General features: G+C 55.4%; 1 pseudogene; it reads left to right on the top strand.

Annotated features, from left to right (window-relative positions):
* The first annotated feature begins 598 nt into the window (after positions 1-598).
* Positions 599-9,809, top strand: LOC128946058 (antigen peptide transporter 2-like; annotated as a pseudogene).
* Positions 9,810-10,916: the final 1,107 nt, after the last annotated feature.

Here is a 10,916-nt window from a genome sequence, read left to right as displayed (position 1 = left end):
CTGGGAGCACTGATGTGGGCTGGTGAGTGCCTTGTCTGGACTGAAGAGTGCTCCAGGCTGAACTGGGAGCACTGGTGTGGACTGGCAAGTGCCCCGAGCTGGACTGGGACCACTGGTGTGGACTGGAGAGTGCCCCAGGCTGAATTTGGAGCACTGGTGTGGACTGCTGAGCTCAGGGGTCTGAACTGGGAGCACTGGTGTGGACTGCTGAGCTCAGGGGGCCAGACTGGTAGCACCATAGTCTGGACTGGGAGAACTGGTGTGGACAGGGGAGCGCCCCAGGCTGGACTCAAGAGCGCCCCAGGCTGGACTGGGAACACTGGTGTGGCCTGGGTAGATGAGAGGGCTGGACTGGGAGCACTGGTGTGGACTGGTGAGTGCCCCAAGCTGGACTGGGAAGTGCCCCAGGCTGAACTGGGAGCGCTGGTGTGGACTGCTGAGCTCAGGGGGCCAGACTGGGAGCACTGTAGTCTAGACTGAGAGCACTGGTGTGCACAGGAGAGCGCCCCAGTCCTAACTGGTTTTAACTGGTGTCTCCACAGGCTGTTGCTCATTCCTCGTGAGCCCCACAGAGAGCACTGTCCATACCGGTCCCACCATGGCGCTGCCACCTGCCACTCTCCTGCCCGGCGTGCTGCTGGTGGCCGACGCCCTGGCACTGGTGTTACTGGTGCCGCTGGTGCCGCTGCTGGCGCCGCTGGGCGTGCTGGGCGTGTGGCTCGAGGCTGCCCTGCGCTTGCCCATCCTGGCCATGGCCACCCGGCTGCCAGCCCCTCGCCGTCCTTCCGGAGCCACCGCGGCCGCCGTCACGGCCGCCGCCACCCCCCCGGTGTTCGGAACCTTCCAGAGCCTCCTGGGGCCGCCCGGGGCCAGCCCGGGGCTGTTGGTGGCCGCGGCGCCCGCCTGGCTCGGGGTCACCCACGCCGCTGCCGCCCTGGCCGTGCTGGCCTGGCCCGCGCCCCCGGCCCCCGGCAGCATCCCCGAGACCCCCGGAGGCGTCCCCAAGGCCCCTGGCAGCATCCCCGAGACCCCCGGAGGCGTCCCCAAGGCTCCCGACAGCGTCCCCGAGACCCCCGGAGGCGTCCCCAAGGCTCCTGGCAGCGTCCGGCGCGCTCTGGCACTGACCTGGGAGCAGAGGAACGTCCTTGGAGCTGCTGTCCTCTGCCTTGTGCTGGCTGTCGTTGGTGGGTGACTGTCTTGGTTTAGGGCAAATTTGGGAGAAAACCTCCAAAAGGGGCCCCTCCAGAAAGCAAACCCACACAGCCCGTCCCCAAACCAGTTCAGGAAAGATTCCTCAGAGAGAAGTGGAAAGAACCTGTTTATTTAACAGACAAAGCACACAAAATGAACAATACCAGATGACAACACTCTTTCACCACTCTGAAAAAGATGACAAATTCACAAAGTCTCTCTTGGGGGTGGTCACTCTGTTCTCAGTCCCTCTGGTCCTGGGGCAGCTGCTGCAGCCACAAAGTGCAAACTCTCGGTGTTCCCAGGTCCTGGTCTGGAGCAGGCTCAAGTAGGTCGAAAAAAGGGAAAGGAGAAACAGTCGAGGGAAAAATTCAGACTGCTTAGCTAAACTAAATAATGAGCGGAAACAAAAGCAAGAGCGAAGCAGGAGCAAAGCAGAAGCAAGAGAAAAGCAAAAAGCCAAGCAAAAAGCAAAAGCAGCACCATGTACTGCCCGGTGTCTGTGTCCCGCCAGCCGTGGGGGAGCGGCTGATAACAAAACCAAAGCAAAACTTTCACTCTTCAGAGCCAGTCTTGAAGGCACAGAACATGATATCCAGCATAAACAGAACACACAGATGGGGATACAAACATCCTAACGTCACCTTAGGACGTTGACATGTGGTGACAGGCGTTGACACCCCCAATTTGGGCTCTGCAGCCCCAAATTGGGAACCCCCCAATCTGGGATACCCCACCAAATTGGATGCTGGCGCCTTAAAATTGAGTGTTGAGCTCCTAAATAGGCGATGACCACCCTAAAATAGAGTGATGACCCTCCTAAATTGTGAGTTGACCCCTTCAGTTGGGTGCTGACCCTGAAAAAATGGGGTGCTCACTTTCCAAAATGGGTTCTGACCCTGCAAACTTGACTGTTGGTCCCCCAAAATTGGGTGCTGACCATCAAACTAATGGTCTGATGCCCAATTATGGATGTTGACCTCTAAGACCTGGGATCTTAAGGTCCTGATCTCCTATGTTTAGGTTCTGATCCATAAAATTGTGTGCTGAACCCCCCCAGAATTGGTACTGACACTTTAAATTGGGTGTAAAATCCCTAAATTTTTCACGAAACCCCCCAAATTGGGTCCTGACTTCTCTAAATTGTCTCCTGCCCAAATTGTGTCCCGCCTTTCCAAAATTAGATCCCCGCTCCCCAGACCGGATCCTGCCCCCCACAAATCAGGGTCCCCCTGTGTCAGTGGTCTCACCCGTGGTGACGCAGCCTCGGTGACACCCAGGGGAGATGGCGGGGCCGTACACCACCGGGAAGGTGCTGGATGCCGTCGGAAGTGGGGATGGAGTCACCGCTGGAGCTGTCGGGATGGTGGCGGCTGCTGGAGCCACAAGGTGGGTTGGAGCATTCCCAGGGCCTGTCCCCGTGTCCCCAGCGTCCCCGATGTCACCGTGTTCCTGTGTCCCCACAGTGTGCTGTTTTCTGGCTGCTGGGGGTCTCTCTTCATGCTGTTGATGGCGAGTCTCCGTCAGAGCCTGAGCCTGCGGCTTTTTTCCCACCTGGTGCACCAAGACCTGGACTTCTTCCAGGAAACACTAGCAGGTAACGGGGTACGGCCCAGCCCAATCCCACCTGACCCATCCCACCTGTTCCATCCCATCCCAGCTAGTCTGTCAACCCAGTCCCATCCCCACCATCCCATTGATCCCATCCCATCCCATCTCATCCCATCCCATCCCATCCCATCCCATCCCATCCCATCCCATTAATCCCATCCCATTGATCCCATTCCATTGATCCCATTCCATTGATCCCATCCCATCCCATTGATTCCATCCCATCCCATTCCCACCATCCCATCCCATTGATTCCATCCCATCCCATCCCTCCCCATCCCATCCCATCCCATCCCATCCCATCCCATCCCATTCCCACCATCCCATCCCATCGATTCCATCCCATCCCATTCCCACCATCCCATCCCATTGATCCCATCCCATCCCATCCCATTGATCCCATCCCATTGATCCCATCCCATCCCATCCCATCCCATCCCATTCCCACCATCCCATCCCATTGATCCCATCCCATTGATCCCATCCCATCCCATCCCATCCCATCCCATCCCATCCCATCTGTCTGTTATCCCATCCCACGACTCCATCCCCATCATTCCCATTCCCACCATCCCATCCAATTCCATCCTATGCCATCTTCCTGGCTTCATTCTACTCCAGTGTTCCATCCTGTCCCCATCCCACTTTCCCATTCTAGCCACTGTTCTGTCCCCATTATTCTCACTCCCGTGCCTCCACCCTGTTGCGTATCCCCAGCTGCCTCACACCATCCCATCACCCCATCCCACCATTTCCTTTCCCACCATCCCATTTCCCCTGTCCCGCCCCATTCCACCCTGACCATCTCCACAGCCATTCCCATCATCCCATCCCACTGCTCCCCATTACATCATTCCCATCCCAAATGGGATCATCCATGATGGGATCATGGCCTCACCCACCACGATCCCAACCTCTTTTCCCACCCTGCAGCTGAGCTCCTGGCTCAGTTTTCCATGGAAGTGCCATGGGTGTTCAGGGCAGCACCGAGTGGAGCCAACCAGCTGCTGCGGAGCCTGGTGATGGCCCTGGTGGTGGGGGGGTTCATGGTGGGGCTGGCACCGGGGCTGGCACTGCTGGCACTGCTGGAGGTGCCCCTTGGAATCGCCACCCGCCGCATCCAGAGCACCCGCAAACAGGTCAGGAGTAGGAGGGAAAGAGTGGGAGGGGACTGAAGAAAGGTGGGAATGGTGGAGCTGGGATGGAGGCTAGGGGAATGGGATGGTGGGGATGGGATGGGATGGGATGGAGAATGGAAAGGAGGACGATGGAGGTGGAAATGGTGGGATGAAAGGGGATGATGACGAGGGGAATGGGATAATGGGGATGGGATGGAGAATGGAAAGGAGGACGATAAATGGTGGGATGAAAGGGGATAAAGACCAGGGGAGTGAGACGGTGGGAGTGCTGACATGAGGATAGAACAAAATGGTCGAGATGGGACTGGTGTGGATGAGAAGAGAAGGATGAGATAAGGTGGTGGGTATGGGATGAGACAGTGGGGATGGGGATAGTGGGATTAGGAGAATGGATGGGAATGGTGAGGGTGAGAGAGAAGGGCGTGGGATGGCAGGAATGCAATAGTGGGGATGCAGTGGGTGTGGTGGGATGGGATGTGGATGGTGGGCCAGGAAGGTGACCTGGGAAAGTTGGAGATCCCCTGTTGCTGCCACAGGCCCTTCAGCGATCCATGCTGGAAGCATCCGCCCACACAGCCGCAGGGGTGCAGGAATCTGTTGCCGCCATCGAGACCATCCGAACCTTTTCAGCAGAGGAGGAGGAGGAGGAGCAGCACAGATGTAACCTGGCCAAGGAGCTGAGGCTGAAGGAGCAGATAGAGCTGGAGCTGGCAATCTTCGTCCTTGTCTACAGGGTCAGGGGGAACTGGGAATGGGAACAGCAGAGAATGGGGGATGCCAGGGTCAGGGATAAGGACACTGGGAATGAGAACACTGGGACCGGGAATGGGAAACCAGCGGCTGAGATGGGGCCACTCAGAGTACAATGGGGACACCAGGAATGGGGACAACAGAACAGGGACATTGACTTCAGGAACAGGCATGGCAGGAATGGGAATGGTGACATTAGAAACAGGATGGGGACACTGGGATAAAGGTTGGGAACATCAGTGTGGTGGTGTTTGCAGGTGCCCAGGATGAGAAAAGAGACAAAATTCTTGACTTCATGTTTCAGAAAGCTGATTTATTATTTTATGATATATATTATATTAAAAGAAAATTATATACTAAAGAAAGAGAAAGGAGACATTAGAAAGCTAGAAAGGAATGAATAATAAAATCTTGTGACTCACCAGAGAGTCTGACACAGCTGGACCTGTGATTGATCATCAAATAAAAACAACCACATGAGACCAATCAAAGATGCACCTGCTTCATTCCACAGCAGCAGATCATTATTGTTTACATTTAGTTTCTGAGGCCTCTCAGCTTCTCTGGAGAAAAATCCTGGTGAAAAGATTTTTCAGAAAATATGTCTGTGACACATCAGGATCAGGAATAGGGACATCAAGAGTGAGATGGAGACACCAGAACTGGAATGAGGACACCAGGAACAGAGATGAGGCCACCAGGAACAGAGATAAAGACACAAAGGAGTGGGATGGGGACAGGCAGAATGGGGACACCAAGAGTGGGTTGGGGGCAGATGGAATGGGGACGCCAGGAGTGGATTGTGGGCAGCAATATCCCTGTCCCACCTACAGGTGATCAAACTGGCCATCCGGGTCATGGTGCTCTTCAGGAGCCACCAGCAGCTCCGTGACGGATCCATCACTCCTGGGGTCCTCGTCACCTTCCTGCTGTACCAGGACAGAGTTGGTAGCCATATCCAGGTGATCCCATGGAATGCACGTGTTTGTCCATCCAACTGTGCTTCTGTCCATCCCAGTGCCACCCCCTTCCTTCTCCCCAGGTGCTGCTCTACGGCTTCAATGAATTCCTGACCAACGCAGCTGCTGGACAGAGGATCTGGGAATACCTGGATTGGAAACCCGCAGGGAATGTCGGGGGGACGCGGGAGCCCCCCGAGCTTCAGGGCCATGTCACTTTTCAGAAGGTCTCCTTCACATATCCTGGAAATCCAGAGCACCCTGTGCTGAAGGTGGGTCTGGCGGGAGGTGGGGTTTCCCAGGGGTGGGAATTTTGGCATCACCTGCTGTCACAATCCATCCTTACGAACGGGTTTCTTGATAGTTCATGGATTGATCTCAGGGTGCAAAAAAACCAATACGGCACAGGAGGTTTGCAGTAATAAAACAAATGCAGCTTTATTGAATGACCACAACAAAATGCAATAGAGGGATTAAGGGAGAGAAAAAGATAGAGCTAGAAAAGAGAGAGAGAGAAGGAGGGGGATATAGCTACCAAATGCAGAGACAAAATCCTTTGGTCCAGTCCAGTCGAGGATCCGCCTGTTACGTCGGGGAGATCTCAGGGTTGCAGTCCATCTGGACCCCAATTATACTCTTTTTTGATGGGGGAAGGGGAATGGATTTTGCAACCGAGTCAAAGGTAGTTTATTGTATCTTCAGGGAGGAAAGAATAATGTTTGGAAAAGGGGTACACACAGTCCATGTTCAGCAGTGGGCGTGAGCCATTGTTTTCGTGGTCCACTGCTCACACCTGCAACATCCATCTTGCTTTGGTTAGCTTGCCTCCCCTACACATCTCTCCCAGGTTGGGGGTCTCAGTCCCAGTCCTTGGAAAGAGTGTGGGGGGCCTTTTCACATGGGGGTTTCATGTCTTGGTCTTTGATGGAGAGGCTTCTTACATCTCAGTCCGTCTGTCACGGCAGTTGTAAGACGAGTGAGGGGTCTTTTGTGGGGGACCACCCAAAACTCAGGAGAAGTCCAGCCAGGCAAAGAGGGGACAGCTTCCAAGGCTACTGTTGCAAAAAGGCAAGGTGCCCCCTTCTTCTTCTCATTGGGCTCAGTGTAGCATATAGTAAATACACCTGTGGACAACAGCTTAACAATGCTCTCAGGTCTCGGGGCCTTGTTGGCATGTGACTTTCTCCTTCAGAACCAGAGATTTTAGACAGTGGGGACTCTTCAGTGGTCCCCCAATGATGATGGTGAGGCAGATGAGGAATATTTCAGACAGACTCTCACACCTGTCCCCATCCCACAGGACGTGAGCTTCGAGGTGCGCTCTGGGGAGGTGACGGTGCTGACGGGGCCCAATGGCAGCGGGAAGAGCACGGCCGTGGCGCTGCTGGAGCGGCTGCAGGATCCTGGCAGCGGGACGGTGCTGCTGGATGGGATCCCGCTGCCAGAGTATGAACACCAGTACCTGAACCGCAAGGTGGGACAGCAGAGACACTGGGAACACTGGGCATGGAATGGGGAAAATGGGGACAGGGGTCAGGGGACAATTGTGATGGTGTTCACAGGGGTTTTTGGATGAGGGAAGAGACAAGGATTTGACTCCATGCTTCAGAAGGCTTGATTTATTATTTTATGATATATATATTACATTAAAAGTATACTAAAGGAACAGAAGAAAGGATTTCATCAGAAGGCTAGCTAAGAATAGAATAGGAAAGAATGATAACAAAGGCTTGTGGCTTGGCTCTCTGTCTGCACCAGCTGGGTTGTGATTTGCCATTAATTACAAACATCCAACATGGGCCCATCACAGATGCACCTGTTGCATTCCACAGTAGCAGATAATCAATGTTTACATTTTGTTCCTGAGGCCTGTCAGCTTCTCAGGAGGAAAAATCCTAAGGAAAGGATTTTCCATAAAAGATGTCTGCAACAAACAATGAGATGGAACTGGGACCACAGGAGCATGGGAGCAGAAATGGGGATACTGGGAAGAGGATGGGGACATCAGGAATAGGGTGGGGACAACAAGAAATGGGATAGGAACATTGGGAAATGGGATGGGGATGACAGGAATCGGGATGGGAAAAGTGGGAAGTCAGGGGTGGGGACACTGGGGACACAGATGGGGAGAATGGGATCAGGGATGGACACTATGGGGACACCAAGGTGGGATGGGGTCATGGAACAGGAGTGGGGACACCAGGAGCCAAGACAGCGTCATAGGGCTTGGGGCTGGGGCAGGTGGTGCTGGTGGAGCAGGATCCCGTCCTGTTTTCTGGAACGATCCGTGAGAACATCCTGCTGGGGCTGGAGCACTGCAAAGAGTCAGAGCTGCGGGAGGCCGCCACTGCTGCTGGAGCCATGGAGTTCATCCAGGGGCTGGGACACTGGTGATAGCCAGGGGGATGGATGGGGCACCCCTGGGGCACATCCCCCTGATCCCAGGATCCTCTGGCAGTGATGGGAGAGCGGAGTGGGTGGCACATGGTGGGGTGTGCGGGGGATCCCTGAGGTCACATCCCACTGATCCCATGGGATTGCTCACGCAGGTCAGATCCCACTGATCCCATGGGATTGCTCACACAGTGGTGAGGGAGTGTGGGGGGTAGGGGAAAGGGGGGGAACCTCTCGTGCTGGGATCCCACTGATCCCAGGGTCCCCCCGCAGAGGTGGGGGAGTGTGGGGGGTGGGAGCAGAGGGGAGAACTCCAGGGCTGCACCCCACTGATCCCCTGTGGTCGCTCCCACAGAGGTGGGGGAGCACGGGGGGCGGCTGGCGGCGGGGGAGCGGCGCCGTGTGGCCCTGGCCTGGGCTCTGCTCCAGTGTCCGGCCGTGCTCATCCTCGACGAGGCGCTGGATGATGGAGATGATGGAGCGGTGAGTGGGGTGGGATGGAGGGTGTTGGTGTGGATAGGGGTGCAGTTGGTGAAAATGCGGTATGATGGGATGGCTGGAATGGGATGGTGGGATGAGGTGGTGGCAATAAGGGATAATGATTGGCATGGAGTGGGAATGATGTGATGAAGACAGGGATTGGATGGGCTGGTGTGGGTCAACGAAGTGGAGAAATAGGACAGGATAGTAGGATGGGATAGAGACCAGGGGGGTAGGATGGCAGGAAAGTAGAATCAAAGGATGAAGACAAGGAGATACGATAGGGTGGGGTGGGATGGGGTGGGAATCAAGGGGATGGGAATGCTGGGATGAGGACAGAGATGGAGTGCAATGGGAAGGGTTGGAGTGGTAGGAGTAGTATGGGATGGGACGGTGGGAATGGGGATAGTGTGGGCAGGATGGCATAGTGGGCATGGGGATGGGATGGAGAACAAGGAGATGGGATGGTAAGAACAGGATGATAGGATTAGGGTGGGACTGAGAGTGGGGTGGGATTGGTTGGTCAGGACTGGGTGGGATCAGGTGGGACAGGGTAGGACTGAGTTGGATGGGCTGGCATGAGGGTTCTCTGATTGGATGGTTTGGGATGAGTGTTCTCTGAGCTGGATGGGTTGGGATGAGCGTTCTCTGAGCTGGATGGGTTGGGATGAGTGTTCTCCTAGCTGGATGGGTTGAGATGAGGGTTCTCTGAGCTGGATGGGTTGGGATGGGAGTTCTCTGAGCTGGATGGGTTGGGATGAGCTGGATGGGTTGGGATGAGTGTTCTCTGAGCTGGATGGGTTGAGATGAGGGTTCTCTGAGCTGGATGGGTTGGGATGGGAGTTCTCTGAGCTGGATGGGTTGGGATGAGCTGGATGGGTTGGGATGAGCTGGATGGGTTGGGATGAGCGTTCTCTGAGCTGGATGGGTTGGGATGAGCATTCTCTGAGCTGGATGGGTTGGGATGAGCTGGATGGGTTGGGATGAGTGTTCTCTGAGCTGGACGGGTTGGGATGAGAGCATTCTCTGGCTGCAGGCACAGTGCTGGGTGCGCACTGGGCTGGCCAAGACCGTGCTGGTCGTGTCCCACCAGCTGCGGGTGCTGGACGGGGCCAATCGCCTGGTGCTGCTGGAGCGCGGGGCCGTGATGGAGACGGGAACACCAGCGGAGCTGCGGGAACGCCGCGGCGCCTACAGCCGCCTGCTCCTTGGAGGAGGCAGCACCGGGCAGCCCAAGGGCCCCGGGATGGGCAGCGAGAAGGGGGCTGCATCTGGCAGGGAATAAAAGGGAATCAGCCCCAGTGTCCCCATTCCCGGTGTTTGTGTCACCAGCCAGCTCCTGGTGTCCGCAGTCACAGTGTCCTGTGAATCCCTTCTCCCCACATCCTCAGGATCCCAACTCCCTGTGTCCCCCATGTCCCCACTGTGTCCCCCAGGTCTGCCCATTCCCTGGATGTGTGTGTATCCCCTGTATCCACCATGTCCCCATGATCCCTGGTCCCCATGTCTGCTCCTGGACATGGGGCACAGGGTGGGAAATCAATCCCAAGGAATGGATCTGGGCATGGGTGTCACGTCCTCATCTCACTCCTGCTGTGCTCACTCCAAGCTCCTGGTGTCCCCAGTCCTTTCCCAGTGTCCCCATCCCCAGTGTCTTTATCCCAGTTCCCAATGTCCCCTTTTCTATTCCTCATTCCCTGAGAGGAAGTGCTGGGCACTGGAGGATGGGACTGAGATTTATTGCCCAAACCAGGGTATTTATACATGAGAAATAAAACATTTTGAGCAACTGTAATTCTTGTGTTTAAAACATGGGAAAACATGAAGTCAGTCTGTTGGGAAGGGCTGCTGTGTGATGAGTGGGAACAGCAGGATGAGCTCTGCCAGCAATTTGTGGCTTTCTGCAGGGAGAGGGAAGGGGTTGGACCTGCACCATGGATCATTCAGCTGGTGATGAGAGTAAGAGTTGGTGTCACCCTGTCTCTGTCGCCATGGGTTGGATCTGGCTGAAGAGCCCACAGAGAGCAAGGATCCCACCAGATCCTACTGCATCCCTTGTACCCCAATCCTGCTCCACCAACACCACCTGATCTGTTTTGGAATCCTCTCAATCCTGTTCTGGAATCCCACTCCAATGCTGCCCCATCCATCCCACCTGATCCTGCTCTGGAATCCAGCCCAGATACACTTTAGAATTCTACCTGATCCTGATCTGGAATCATGCCCTGGTCTGGAATCCTGCCCTATATCCCTTCTGGAATCCCGCACAGATTCCCCTCTGTACCTGTGGTCACGCAATTGGTTTCTCTGCCTGTTTCTGCAGAATGAGAGGATCCATGAGATTCCAGCATGGATCACACACCAGGATTCACCTGCATGGAGGTGATCCAGA

Source organism: Melozone crissalis, unplaced genomic scaffold, assembly GCF_028551555.1.
Source record: "Melozone crissalis strain CALT ecotype California unplaced genomic scaffold, PUWL_Pcris_2 ptg000073l_1, whole genome shotgun sequence".
Taxonomy (NCBI): domain Eukaryota; kingdom Metazoa; phylum Chordata; class Aves; order Passeriformes; family Passerellidae; genus Melozone; species Melozone crissalis.
Note: the sequence above shows the minus strand (reverse complement) of the source record. Positions and strands in the feature narration are given on the sequence as shown.